This window comes from Apteryx rowi, unplaced genomic scaffold (genome assembly GCF_003343035.1).
Source record: "Apteryx rowi isolate R43461 unplaced genomic scaffold, aptRow1 scaffold_606, whole genome shotgun sequence".
NCBI lineage: Eukaryota > Metazoa > Chordata > Aves > Apterygiformes > Apterygidae > Apteryx > Apteryx rowi.
Genome location: NW_020450879.1, coordinates 35,449 through 49,047, shown reverse-complemented (window position 1 = coordinate 49,047; position 13,599 = coordinate 35,449).

Sequence of the window (13,599 nt, the reverse complement as noted above, 5' to 3'; positions counted from 1 at the left end):
TTTATGCAGCCAGCACTGGCTTTAGGGGTTCTTGTTCAAGAAAATGACAGTTTGGGGCAGTTCCGTTCATTTTGTATTTGACTTCTGGATATTTCAGTCACCTTTCTTTCCCAGCTGTGCATTAATGGTCTATTCGTGAGAAGTGATGGTTCCCTGAAATCACACTAGGCTTCAGGTGGTGAGAGCAGTCACCAGGGTTCATGACGAGGGCACACATTTATGATGTGGAAACTGCACATTGGTTGTTGTGTGGGCCAGGAGCCTCCATAGTGCATATTTTACTCTGTCTGAGAGCTCTATGTATCCCCATTCCATCTACTTTGATGCAGCTTCTGGACCTCTGCCCCTAGACAGAGGCTGGTCTGTGTTAGGTGCTGTATGAACATGGAACAAAACATAGTCCCTGGTTCAAGGAAGTTCACTATAAAAGTCAGAGGTGGCAGATTGATGTGGACCAGCAAGAAGGTACAAAGGGTTGTAGTGAGCCCAGCTCTTCTTACCAAAGTGGCACTGGCAGCCATCCTGGCATAACGGACTGTTGAGAACTGGGATTCAACGTCCCAGAGGAGGATGAGGTTGTTAGCGTGCTTCCTGACACGGTTTAATCTGTGCTGCATAGTGCCCAAGCACAGTTCAAGGGGAGCAACAGATTGGTTCTCCCAGAGGTGAGACCAGCTTGGTTGGGGGAGAAAATTTAGCTGTGTATGTATCAGCTGTGCTGTGCTGTGCCACTTTCCTTCAGAGCCAGAACAACAGGTCTTGGCTCATTTTCCTTACTGGTACAGATGCAGCCTGTAGGTTTGGAAGTCCCGTTCACAGTTCTGGCTACTACTGGTAGTAAGGCACAAACGGTTTTGTGGTTGTTCTTGAAGACCGACATGAAAGCTTTGTTATTATTGGTGCTATTTGGATAGTATGAAAGAGTAGTCTCAATTATTAGCCCTACTGAGGTATTTTTCATGATATTGTACTTTACACGGCTGTTAAGCAGGAAGCAGAACCAAAACCAAAGACTAATTTGAACCATTGGTTTGTGAAAAAACAGAACTGACCTTGAATTATCTTCTTCTGGCTTCATTGAATTCTGATCATCATTGGCCACACCTGAATCCAAAACAAACTCAATCCAAACTGAAAAGTGCACAGATTCAAGCCTCGCTTTTGAATAGGTGATACTTTGAATACCAAGACTGCATCTTGTAATGAGTGCAGCTAATGTTACTTTTATGCCAATATCAACTTCATTTTATTGTGCATGTGTGTATATATATACATACTTTTCCAATGCTGTAGTATATACCAATTTATTTTATTTTATTGAGAAAACCAGGCTTACAAAATCTATTTATTGCTTAATTGAAAGATTAACGAAAGATTAAAGAAAGAAGTCTACCTGGCATAATACCGATGTTCTAGTAAATAGCTAAGTAGTTTTACTCAAGAGGACACTCATACATCTCAGGAAGTTTAGAATTTTACATTTCAAATATGCTATTTTTCTGCTATGTTGTGAAAGTCAAGAGAGACCTTGATTGAATGCAGACTACAAACTTGTTCACTACAAACTTAGTTAAACATGAAATCTTGCTGGGATTAGCTTAATTGTTCTCTAAATAAAAAGACTGCTTTGTACATAGACTATAATTTTATGCTTGCCAGWTAAAGAAATGTGAACCTGTCAGGAGACACAGGAATTGTCTGTGTAGGAGTATCACTGGGCCAACTGTTTTGCCTTTTATGTGATACTGTGGTGTAAAACACAGCTCCACTGGTTTCATTTTACATAAAATAGTCACTGTGGTGACATCCTGTGGGAACTGAAGTATCAAGTTCTGTTTTCCCTGCAAAATAGGCACTGAACTTCAGTCCAACTACATATGTATCCTCCTTCTGAAACTTCATCTCCATTACTGTCGGCCAGCCACATGGGTTGGGGAAATGCGGTGGCATAGCAGGGAGGCTACTGGGAAGCTGTTCCAAAAAAAGAAGGCGGTACCATTCTTCACCACAGTAGAGAATGCCATAGGTATTGCCATGGTGTTTGAAACTAGAGATGTTATTCATGATAAGATTATAAAAGAATTTAGTAAGAGAGAGATAATTCATTTGATTCCATTTTTAATCTCCAGAAGCTAGCTTGTTTGCTTCTGATTTTCAGCCACTATTAATCAGACTGCAGACACTTCTAGTTTTCTTTTGGCTTCCCTACTGCCTGCATGAAAGTAACAGTGGTTATAATTAAAACCTTTTTTTTTTTTTTAATATAAATGTAAGAGTGAAAGGTGTGAAGTTGCTATCTTCCAAAGCTAATAACAATACAGACCAAGCAAATAACAATACAGAATTTCTTCAATGGCTCTCAAGTGACTTATTTTGTTTAATCTCATTTCCTTTCTTCCCCCACTGTTTTCAGAAAGCTTCTCCATGCCAGAGGCCAGTAGTTTAACAAGGGCAGATGCAGATCAGAAGGGAGAGGCTGGCCAGGAACTGCTTGAAGGGAAAAGCCATGGCACTGTAGGCTCACGCAGACCTGAGCAGCCTAAGAATAAAAGCAGCATTGGAAGATGATTTAAACAGCAAGCTGTCATTTACTCCCTCTTAACTGTGAAAAGGACCAGTGTCCACCCCTGCGCCCTTTGCTCATAGGCATTTAGCAGGGACCAGTTAAGGGGATTGACTTTTGCAGCTCACCTGTAGGACCTGACTAATGGCTGAATCTCCTGCCTTTCCCACCGTGATGGGGACTGGTGACCTCACACTTCCTTTCTCTTATAAAGACTCAGTCTATAAGAAAGTACAGAGGACCATTCACATCTGCCAGCCCAGCCTCTAGATTTTGTCTGCATTGCATCCTGGCTGTAACTCATGGCTAACTCTTGTCTCCTATCGGTAGGCTTCCTACATCTGCTCCTTTTACCTGGCTCTGCCTCCAGGAGGCTTCTGTAAGAAAGTGAAAAGCCCAACTGTTCTCTGCTGTTTTGGCTGCAGGAAAAAATTCTTGCTTGATGCAGCACATGCTCAAATCACAGCTCAGCATCCTCAGTCAGAAGTCACACAGGTGCCCTCAGAAACTTCAGGAAGCCTTTAAGGAAGAAAGGACTCCAGATGACTCCTTTATTCCTCATCCACCTGCCAAGTATGAGGCAGAAGAGCATCTCTTGTCCTCTGCGTCACTGAGTGCTGGAGTCTGAGGCCTGTGGAGAGCCCAGAGGCAGATGTGTCTGTACAGACACAAACACACATACATGTTTCTTCCCTCAACCCAAACCGCTTTCTGGGAGAGAGGCTGTGACCTGATCCAGCATGTCCCCTCTGTGCCAGGGTAAAGCATTTCCTGTGTGAAGTTCTGAACTCCGTCACAGCAGAATTTCCACTTGGTCCACTTCATGTTGTCATGGTCTGCACATAGCTCTTGACTTTGTGGTCTCCAGAAGTTATCTTCTGGAAAGTGATATTAAAACCTGCCTAGTCTTATGGTCTGTTCAGGTCCGACGTGTCCTGGGAAGTGCGTGTTGAAGTGTCGATGTATCACTGATAAAGTAGGTGCATTCTTAATCCTGAGCCTCCTTCATGTTCTAGGGGTGATGGTGGCTGGTATTAATTCTGCTGTTACTGGCAAACTATGATGCATTTATGCATTTCATGTTTGCTGTCATCCTTGCACCCACATTAAGTAGCTCCAGAAAGACACTCATGGTCAGATTTTCTGCAGGAACTTCTGCATTCCCCATCTCAGCTACAGTGACTTGTCTATCACAAAATCTAAAAGTGGAAAACACAAGAGGCCAGGTTCTCTCTAAATCTTAGACCTGCTATACTGAGTAAACGGAGGCACTTCTACCTCTCTGCTCTGCACAGCTCCAGTTGTAGCAGTGGTTACTTGGCTTGAGTTCACTAGTGTTGTGTTAAATCCTTATGGATCCTATGATTCCAGTGTTCAGGACTGATGGTTCTTCCTTTTCCTTTAGCATCTTGTGAATAACTTAGAATTTTTTCATGCTAATGCAACTCCCTCTCTTCCTGGTAATTGCCTCATTTTGTGCTATTGGAAAGTGCTTAGTCTGGATTCCCTCACTATTAGAATCTAACGTCTTCTCCTGCTGCTTTCTGTATTATGTGTATGGGACAAGTATGAAATATCAGCAGATACCTGACACCACTTCAGCCTCTAAATGAGTGATAGCAGGAACTTTTCCTATAGCTAGCCTCAAATGACTTTCATCTGTACCATGTACTCTCACTTAAAAACAAGGGATTGTTTATTCAGTTAGATTATGTGATGCAGATGAGTTGCCAGTGGATAAAGATTGGTACTACTTAAATTAGTCAAAAAGTTTCATTTTGATTTCAGCGATATCAGGATTTTACCTCTTGTCTTTTTGTGCCTGGGAAATTAAGAATATCTTTGCTTGGAAGACCTTGTAATCTAATACCCAGRTCTTGCTAACATTTACTGTTGAACTTTAGTGCCTCATTTCTTGTGTGGTCCCTTTGACTTTAGTACCACTGCTCGCAATAGCGTTGGCAGCTCTTAGCCTGGAAAGAAGCTAATGACTTTGCTGGGTTCAGGGTCTTGCACTGAGATAAGATGTGGTCAGCAAAGTTGATAAATATTTTGGTGAGCAACCAAACAGGTATGAGCTGTTTGGTTAATATCTTTGGATTAATATCTGAGATTAGTATCTGGGAGTGAATTTCAATGCAAATACACCTAAGTGCTGACAAACACATACATTAGTGATTGCAACTATGTCTTGCTGACAGATCTATTGACTCTGTCAAATTAGATAATGCAAACTGTAGGCCTGTGCTAAATACACTGGCATGCCCTTTGCTGCTTGGCTGTTCATCCAATGTTTCATTTCTTTTGAAACACCTACAATGTGTTCCTGATAAATCTTCTCTCACACTTTTAAGTAATTTCCCAAGTGCTCTCAAAATGGAAGCAGCAATGAATCTCTATTGCTTTAGTGAGTTGTGATTGAAATCTCTAATACGGTATTTCAGAATAATTAACCTTAATTAACCTTGAGCCTTAGATAGCTTTCTAGTGTTGATCAGCACACCTGCAAGCTGCTGGTCATGCATTTGTAAACTCAGAGCTGTCACGTAGTTAGTAAACCCTTATAAACTTTGCGTTCTGTCTGCTTTACTGATCTCAGCTCAAGCAAAGGCACTGCACTATATATCTCAACTTGTTTTTTCGTTATTATATTTCTGCGTAATACTTTCCAAACTCTGTTTTATTGTATTCCACAGTTAAAAAGCCACCTGGATATTCCTTTTCTATTCTTTTTTTCAAAACTATCTCTAAGCCGTTTTGCATGTTTTTGTAATGTGTAAGACAGACTCCGACGACAGAGGTTTCAGAAGACTTGTGCAGCTGGTAGCTTTCTGATGATTTCATTTCACAATTCTTTTGGAATAAATGCGAGTATTAACAAGAACAATGAATAAAATGTTAGTTGTACTAAATATAAGTGATCTGTTTTAGAAAAATATTAACAGTTTTGTCACTTCAATTACACCTGTGCATCAGTCTGCTGTACTGGAGAAAAATAGAGTAACAGATGTACAGTAAGTACACAAATGGGGAGAACCAAGGAAATATCGTAAATCCTTTATACTAGAACATTTTGTGACTGCTTCAAAGACTAGCAAATAAGAATATATCCAGGTGTTCTTCAAATCCTGCTAGGTCATTAAGTGAATAGTAAAAAGCTAAAGTGACAGTACTGAATTACAGGATGAAGATACATGCATGTAACTGGGATTTACACAAAAGAAATACCCAGTTCACAGGAAGAGCAATACTGCCATGCATGGAAAATATAGGATATGAATATTTGCAGCTTTTTGCAAGTGGGAGAGCTGGTTGTGGGAATCTCTGTAAATATCCTCTTACACAACACGTAAAATTCTATTTATTTATCTAAAGTAAAACATTCGCTGCTCCGCTGAAAGAAAATGAGAGACATGATTAGTTGAAAGAGTATAGCAATCCCACCAGTTATCAGCAGCATCTAGGGTCTTCATGAAACAGTGAAATACTGAGTGCTAGAAGAGGATAATCAGTTTTATGCATTTTTAAATTAATACGAAATGCTGTTCTCCCACTTTTGCTATGCAGCATGGGTTTTAGAACGTCAGGAAACTATTTGACATTTACAAGAGACTGCAGGCGCTAATACAAATCATTTTTATCCATTTATCCATTTTAACCACCACGTTGAGTGAATTGTTGGCTCTGTGCAATTAGTCTCTGTGCTCCTTGACAATATAACCACAGATTATCACGAATTCTATTAATAATGCAAGGTGGAAGCTCTGTTCTCCAAGTCTGTTATTTTCCTTCTAGAAAAACGTCTCATTTCTTACAAATCTGATATAAATAGGCCAGCTGACAAGTATCCCAAAAGAGTGGAATAGGCTCAGAATACTGAGATTTGAACTGATGTATTTTTGGCAAAAAAAGTCATACAGACTGCATTTGTCTGAAAGTTTAAAAATAGGAGCCTTTGTCATATGCGGCATGAGAGGCAAAGTTGAGTCATGATTGATGTCACTTGAAAGAACACTTTAAGCTTAGAAAATGACATCAAAATCATCAGAATTTAGTAAGATTTAGAGAGTTTTCTGAAGCCAGGTTGCTGGGAATGCTGGAAGACACTTTGGGGCTGATGCACAGCATACTGCCAGACATCATTTGAACAGAAGCCAGGAGTTACAGTGCTTTCAGATTACATTTATAAATGACTGGTATAGTTTGTTTTAATAACATTCATTTTTAGTTAAATGTGTATTTCAAAATCTTTCAGTTTTTTTAGGTTTGGTGCAATGCAGTCTCAAATTGGAAGACTAGTCTGTCACTCCCTGATCTCTCCCCCTGCTCACAGACACTCACTTACAGGACAAGTTTCCAAGGAAAGGCAGGAGAGCTTCCTTATTGCCATTAGCTTGCAAATATAACAGGGTCTCTTTCCATTCGCTCCTCTCCAGTTTTAGTGCTCAGTTCCTGCTGACTTTACCACTGAGTGTTTATAAGTCAGCTTTAACAGTACATATGTATGTTATAAGTATTTCTTTTAGCTCCCAGGCTAAAACTAAACTTTGTCTGTCTGTCTGCTACTGCTAGTGTTAAAATGGAAGTAACAAAACAGAAAAGGTGCTTGGATTTCGCTTTATTAAAGTTAACCAATAAATCATGTGGAGCCTGGCTGTACTCTAGGTCATGGAGAGGCCGTGCAGAGCTTTTGTTGTTCTTAGTAGCAAACTTTCTTTGCAATATTTTCGTGGTTTTTTCCCCCTGATTTCCTACATATATCAATTCTTTGCTCTTTAAAGTAATTTTAGTGTGAAAATGAATATATTTAATGTAAGTGCACAATACTACTTTTGATTCAGTTAGACCTGTTTTGCTTTTAAATAGCTTTTAAATGCAAAGTGAAAGTAAACTGCAAATCACATTTCCAAGAAGTAAATTTATACTTATTACAGTTAGAAGCAGCACCTTTTGTTCCTACAAATGACAGATATTAGCAGGAAAAAAAAGGGAATTGTATGGTTTCTTGGCTACATGCATAATCAGTTTTTATGCTAAGATGAATTCATTCCAGGAAAAAGTTAATTATTTGAGCAACTCTGCAAATAAAGTACACTTGTTAGCTAATAGCTACTGTTATCTGCCATCTAGCTTGGTATATTGTGCTCGTTCTTGTTATGTTTGAAGCCAAGTGCTGGATGAATTATTCTTGGTATTCCTGATTTTTACTTCAAGCCAATAAACACCTGCGTGCGACTGGACTGCTGGAGCCATTCCTATGAAACAGCTGGGCACGCTCCAGCCTGGGGGCTACTGGCGTTCAAAAGGGTCTTTCCTAACACTGCTGCTCATTGCTGCTGCAGTCTGGGGCCTGATGAAATGCAGGAACCAGGTCAGGGCTCCTGTCACTCCTGCGCCCCAGACCCTCTGGGTGGCAGAAGAGACAGACAAAGGGACACGGACACTGGTGGCTCCTGTGAGTGAGCAACAGTGTGTGACTCACTTGAGGCTGAGGAGAGTTTTCAGTAGGTCTTGTGTTATTTAGTGCACAGAAGAGACCTGCTCTGGAGGATGAATCATTGCATAGTAAAAGAGAATGCGATCTGTCAGATCGGTGCTTTGTTTGCTGCAGAAGTTGAAAAGCACGTAGCAAACGAAGCAGGCAACTGTAGAGAAGAGAACATGTTTTCATGATTAAGGCATGAGTGCAGCCCTGGGGAGCTGAATCGTATCCCTGCCTTTGCCACAGTTTTCCTGTGTGATACTAGTCACTTTTCACATGTGGTCGCTAATTGTGTTTTTCTTGGTGCTTGTGACTGCGGCGTGTAATTCGTAGAAGTGCTGAGTGCTTGCAACTGCAAGCTGTAGGCAGTGGGAGCTGGGCTTTGACCATAAGAACAGCTGTGCTACGGACACTGAAAAGTCAGGCTCCATGCACCTCAATGGGGCAGTCAAGAGTAGCAGAGGCAGAGATTACAAAGATAAATCTTCATGAATTTAGTTTATATGGTTGGAAAACAGCTTTTAGGGGCTTGCCCTTCTTAGGATTGTTCTCCCTTGTATCTAAAACAAGAACAGCAGATTTCAAGCTAAACACAAGTTGTGAACAATTGCTGAGTTTAAGATACTTCTGCTGATCTAGACGTAGTAAGTAATGTTACTGTTTAGCACTTGTCTGTCCTTGATCTGCCTTAGTTTTTAAAATCTATTAAAAGGAGACACTACCATATCATTGTCCAAGCAGCCACTGAAGAACCCACTACAACAGCAACACTGTGAGTACATATACGGTTTTAGTGAGCATATGCAAAGCAATTGGTGGGGATTTAACAACCTCTGTGTATTTTCCTCATAGTCCTAACGTTGTGCAGGCGGTGAAGAGACGACACTTTCAAAATATACCACTGCTCCCTTGGTAAAAGCTGAAAAAGACACATGAGGCTCTTTACTGGAAGATACCTCTTGAAGTGAAGAGTTACTCAACTATTTTCTCTCAAAGTAAGACATGATGGTTTACATTATGTGGTGTACCTTATAAATCACAGAGGATATGAAAAATGTATAGCATATACATACACAGGTAGCTTATAGCAAGATGGGCAAAGCAAAAAATAAAGTAGCTTTCATATGAGAAATAGGACAATAAGAATAGGAAAGCAATTACTTTTGCAGATTTCAATAATATAAATAGCTTTGTCAGCTTAAATATATTGTATCTGTCACACCTTGATCTTAAACACTGTAATCAAATGCCAAAGAGAATGATGATTTGTAAAGAAAGTGACATTTATTTAGCATGTTTTCCATATTTTATTATAAAACTCTTCTACCCCCAGTAGTTAATCATAGCTTTATAAAACATTACATTTGGGAGAGTCTGTTTTATGTAACTACAAGAGGTACATTCAATTCCACTGGAGGTTTTAGTTACATAGGTGACTGAAAATTACAGGATTTTTTTTCCTTTGGTAATAGCAATCACATACTAAAATGGAAAAACAATTATTTTATTCATTTGTTTATTTCAGATGTTGCCTGTATTTTCTTTGGAACACGCAGTCATATACTCAAGATGCACACAAGGACCCCAAGGTGGAATTTAGGGAATCCAAATCCACAAAAGTGATTCAGCTTCACTGGCTGTAAAATCCAAATTCATTTGGCACCATTGTCTTGGTCCTGTCAGTCTCCTAAGGGCCAAAGTATAAGTTTCTGTGAGTACACCAGACTCTGAACTTCTAGCCTCTGCCTGTTTTAATTCCATTAACAGATCAGCCTGCACTTGCTTCCCAGAGGGGTTCACTCCGATCCACACGTGCTGAGCACATCTAGCACTTACTGACATAATTGCCCACTTCCAGGAAGGATCTTGCTCGCCTCCTGCACACGCAGCTGCTTGGTGACAGCCTGCAAACACGTGGCAACGTCTAATTAAGCAGTGAGTTACTGAGCATTCAGGTTCCCGCGTGCACCACAGTCACTGCCTTATTGCTTTAAGCTTTAGTGTGTTATATACAAGGGGATCCCATCGGATGGGGAACGTGGCTCGGTGAGGTGCCTTGGAAGGGAGTTCCAAGCCCTGCAGCCCCGTGGGCCACCCTCAGGCTCCCAAGAGGGCTGGGGGTTCAGAAACATCCCTGCGCTCAGCATTCCTGTTTAGCGGATTGAAGAGCTGAACACAGCACGTGTGTATTGAGATGTGCTCACATAATCAGAAAGCAGTAAAATGTCTCAGGATTCATTTGAATATAGTCTGCTCTCAGTTTACAGTGCAAGCATATAATTATAACCAAAGTGGAGATGAAACATCACCAGATCATCCTTTATTTTCATCAGTATGGCAGAGAGCACAGAATATTTTTAATTAGCATATTCTACTTACATATAGAATAAAATTAAGATGAATTTGATTGCAAATACTTGATACAGTGTTTTTTTCCTGAAGATTCTACTCAGTCTTTCACCATTTGGAGTATTTAATTCCAAGTTTTGCTTACTTTAAACTGAATGGAATTTTTGTACCATATTAGGACAGCTAAGTCCTTCCACACAGAAAACTACTGAGCTCACTGGATATTTTTCTGTCATGTTGCCAAACCATACAGTAATCATGCTGAGGATATGGATGGAAGAAAGGTTGCTCTGCACAATAATTCCATATAGGAATCACTATTGATTACAGAGAGGATACTTTATGGGTAGTGGTAAATTATGAGGTTTCTCTTGTAAGTGAGAACATTGATTTACAGGGGTAATGCAAATGCTCACATGTAAGCTGAACTCAAACTTTAACTGTCAGCTGTAACACATCCTATTTATACCACAGATCTGTGCTTAACCACTTATATTTAATTATAATCAGTTGTGGTGCCTCCATTTTCTGTGTTTACTCAGAGTGAATCACATTTCTGAGGTCAAATGCAATGACAGTTATACTGTAGTTAGTTGAAGACATGCTTAGTTATACATTCTGCCTGTGTCAGAGGACAGAATTTTTGGAGAAGAGAGGATGGGTACGATTCGTCAGTCCTTCCTTACATGAATAAATTTCACACACATCGATTTTATTCAGGGAATGTCTGTACTACACAACACAGTGCTGTGCAGAGATAGCCAAAGCAGCTCAAAGGGAGCCAGCTTGGGTAACTGGAAGCAGTATAACCACATTGCTTAATGCTGCACACTGTCTAATTTACCCTGTTTCTTAGCAAAGTAAATTAGCTTTGGCAAAGCACTGCACGAATAGGCGAGCCTGCTTCCAATACATGAGCTAGCTTTGGCACCAATTTCTACATCGTACTTATTGTGCAGTATAGCAAATCCAGTAGGATATGGACAGGACTGCTTGCTTAAAAATTTGCAGATTTGGGCACTCACATTCTATTCTGTACTTACTTACTCATTTCAATGCCACAAAACTTTTGTTAACTCTTAAAAGTCACTGCTTCAAATTCAGTGGTGTTACTGAACCAAAATAGTGAAAGAACAAAATACTGTTGAATCACTAAAGCACATCTTTTTGTGTTTATCATGCTTAAATATGCTTCTATTTAATTGACAGCTGTAGCAAACTGCTAATTGGCAGTACCTTCCTTCAGAACCTAGGGGTAATTGCTGCTGACCCCTATCATACAAAGACCATTCTTATTCCCAGTGTGAAGGGCTTTACCAAAATCATTACAAATCACAAATGCTTTACACTGTAATCTCTCAGCAGAAATGTTTCATTCATATAACTAAAATACAGTTTAAAATGTCAAAGATACTGGTTTTTTTGAAACAATCTGTTAAAATCAAGTTTACCCATTTGCTGTCTGACAGTATTGTTGATGGACCAATTTTTTCTTCCCATGAAATCAAAGACAGAAATCTATCAGTGCCAATGGCAACAGGAGCAGATGCTAAAGCCCTGCCATATATGATTTTCTGGTAGGGACAGAATTGTCCTCCATCTCTGAGAAATCACTTCAAACTATGCAATAAAGCAGTCTTTTGGCATCATAATCAGCATCCTTTTCAGTACAAAAGCAATAGACGCTAAGCTTGATATTCCAAGAAAAATCACATTCAATCTATTCAGTGCTATGCTTCCCAAATCTACACAAAGTATAAGTGAATGCATTTTGAAAGTGTGGCCTGCTTCATCCCCAAAACTTTACACTCAGAGTTGAAGGACTGCTGCAAACCCACAGCTCTGGTAATAAACTGGAATATCTATTTATGCAAAAATTGGATGTAATAAAAAAAATAAGGGATAGTTTTAAGCTCCAGCTCTGCCAAAACTAAAAAAAACCAACCAAACAAAAAAAACCCCCACACAACAACCAAGACCTAACAACTACACTCAACTCTTTCTACAGTAAAATAACTAACTACCACAAAGTGGGAGAGCCTCAGATCCTCTAGAACAACCTTCTAAATTTCAACTAAAATGTTTGATTTCATACAGTTATTACCAGAAAAAGAAATGAAAAAAAAAATAAATCAGAGGAATAAATGTACCCATATGGAGGAGACTAATATCCATGGAACAGATCTTGAGAATAATATCAGAAAATTGGCTGAATTAACTGTATCAGAATGTACAATGCAGGAGGACACATACAGGTAACATGCAGTTCTGCTTTTCTCAAACAATAAAATAATTTTGATAAATAGGCAACTTTCCTTCCCAATTTGAATTCCTAATGTGAACAGATTTGGAATGGAGCTGTAATCCCCTTTCTCCTCCATAAGCATGTATTTCTCATCCAATTTGAGTGAAGATGCCAGTATCATGAAATATATTCTACAGACTTGAAGAAAAGTCACTTCTTTATTTTGTTTTGTTTAAGAATTCAAATAGTATTATCATTGTGAAGCAGCAAATTCGATGAATAAATTATTTTTCTACCAGGCACTGGATTAATGCTCAACCTTGCAACATCCAACTCTTGCTCCATATTAATTTTACAGCCAATTGCCATTCAAACCCTGTAGCAATTTGGCTTTATTCTGATCACCGTTCCTCTCACAATTTCATATTTTCCCATATAATATTACCACACCACTGTAAATGATGATAGAAGCAGTCTCTTCAAAACCAGTGATTGTTTCAAAGTGCTTGAATTTCTGCCTTAAAATGACCTACAAAGAAGAAAAAACATTCTGATGTCTTTTCTTGGCCTTCTTTCTGAGAAAAAAATGATTTGGAAAAATTTTTTTTTTTTGTTACTTTTCATACAAACTATGCAGGGAGTTGCTCAGAATTGCTATTGCTGATTGCCTTAGTAATGAAATGGGCTATCACAGTGGTAACTGGAAGCTGAATGCCTGAAAGGAAGAAGGATTTTAAATTCTCCTTTTTAACTATGTAGTTTCTTTTGCATGTTTGTATTAGCACCTAGTCAGCCAGTCTTCACAAAACAGTCAGACTCTCTTTCCTGATTAATATCACCAAATTACCATCCAAAATACTTTCTACCAATCCCTCCCATTTTTCCTATGGGGAAAAAAATAAGAATCCATAAATGGACATATGACATTCTATTTCTAATTAAAAAAATAAATAAAATCCC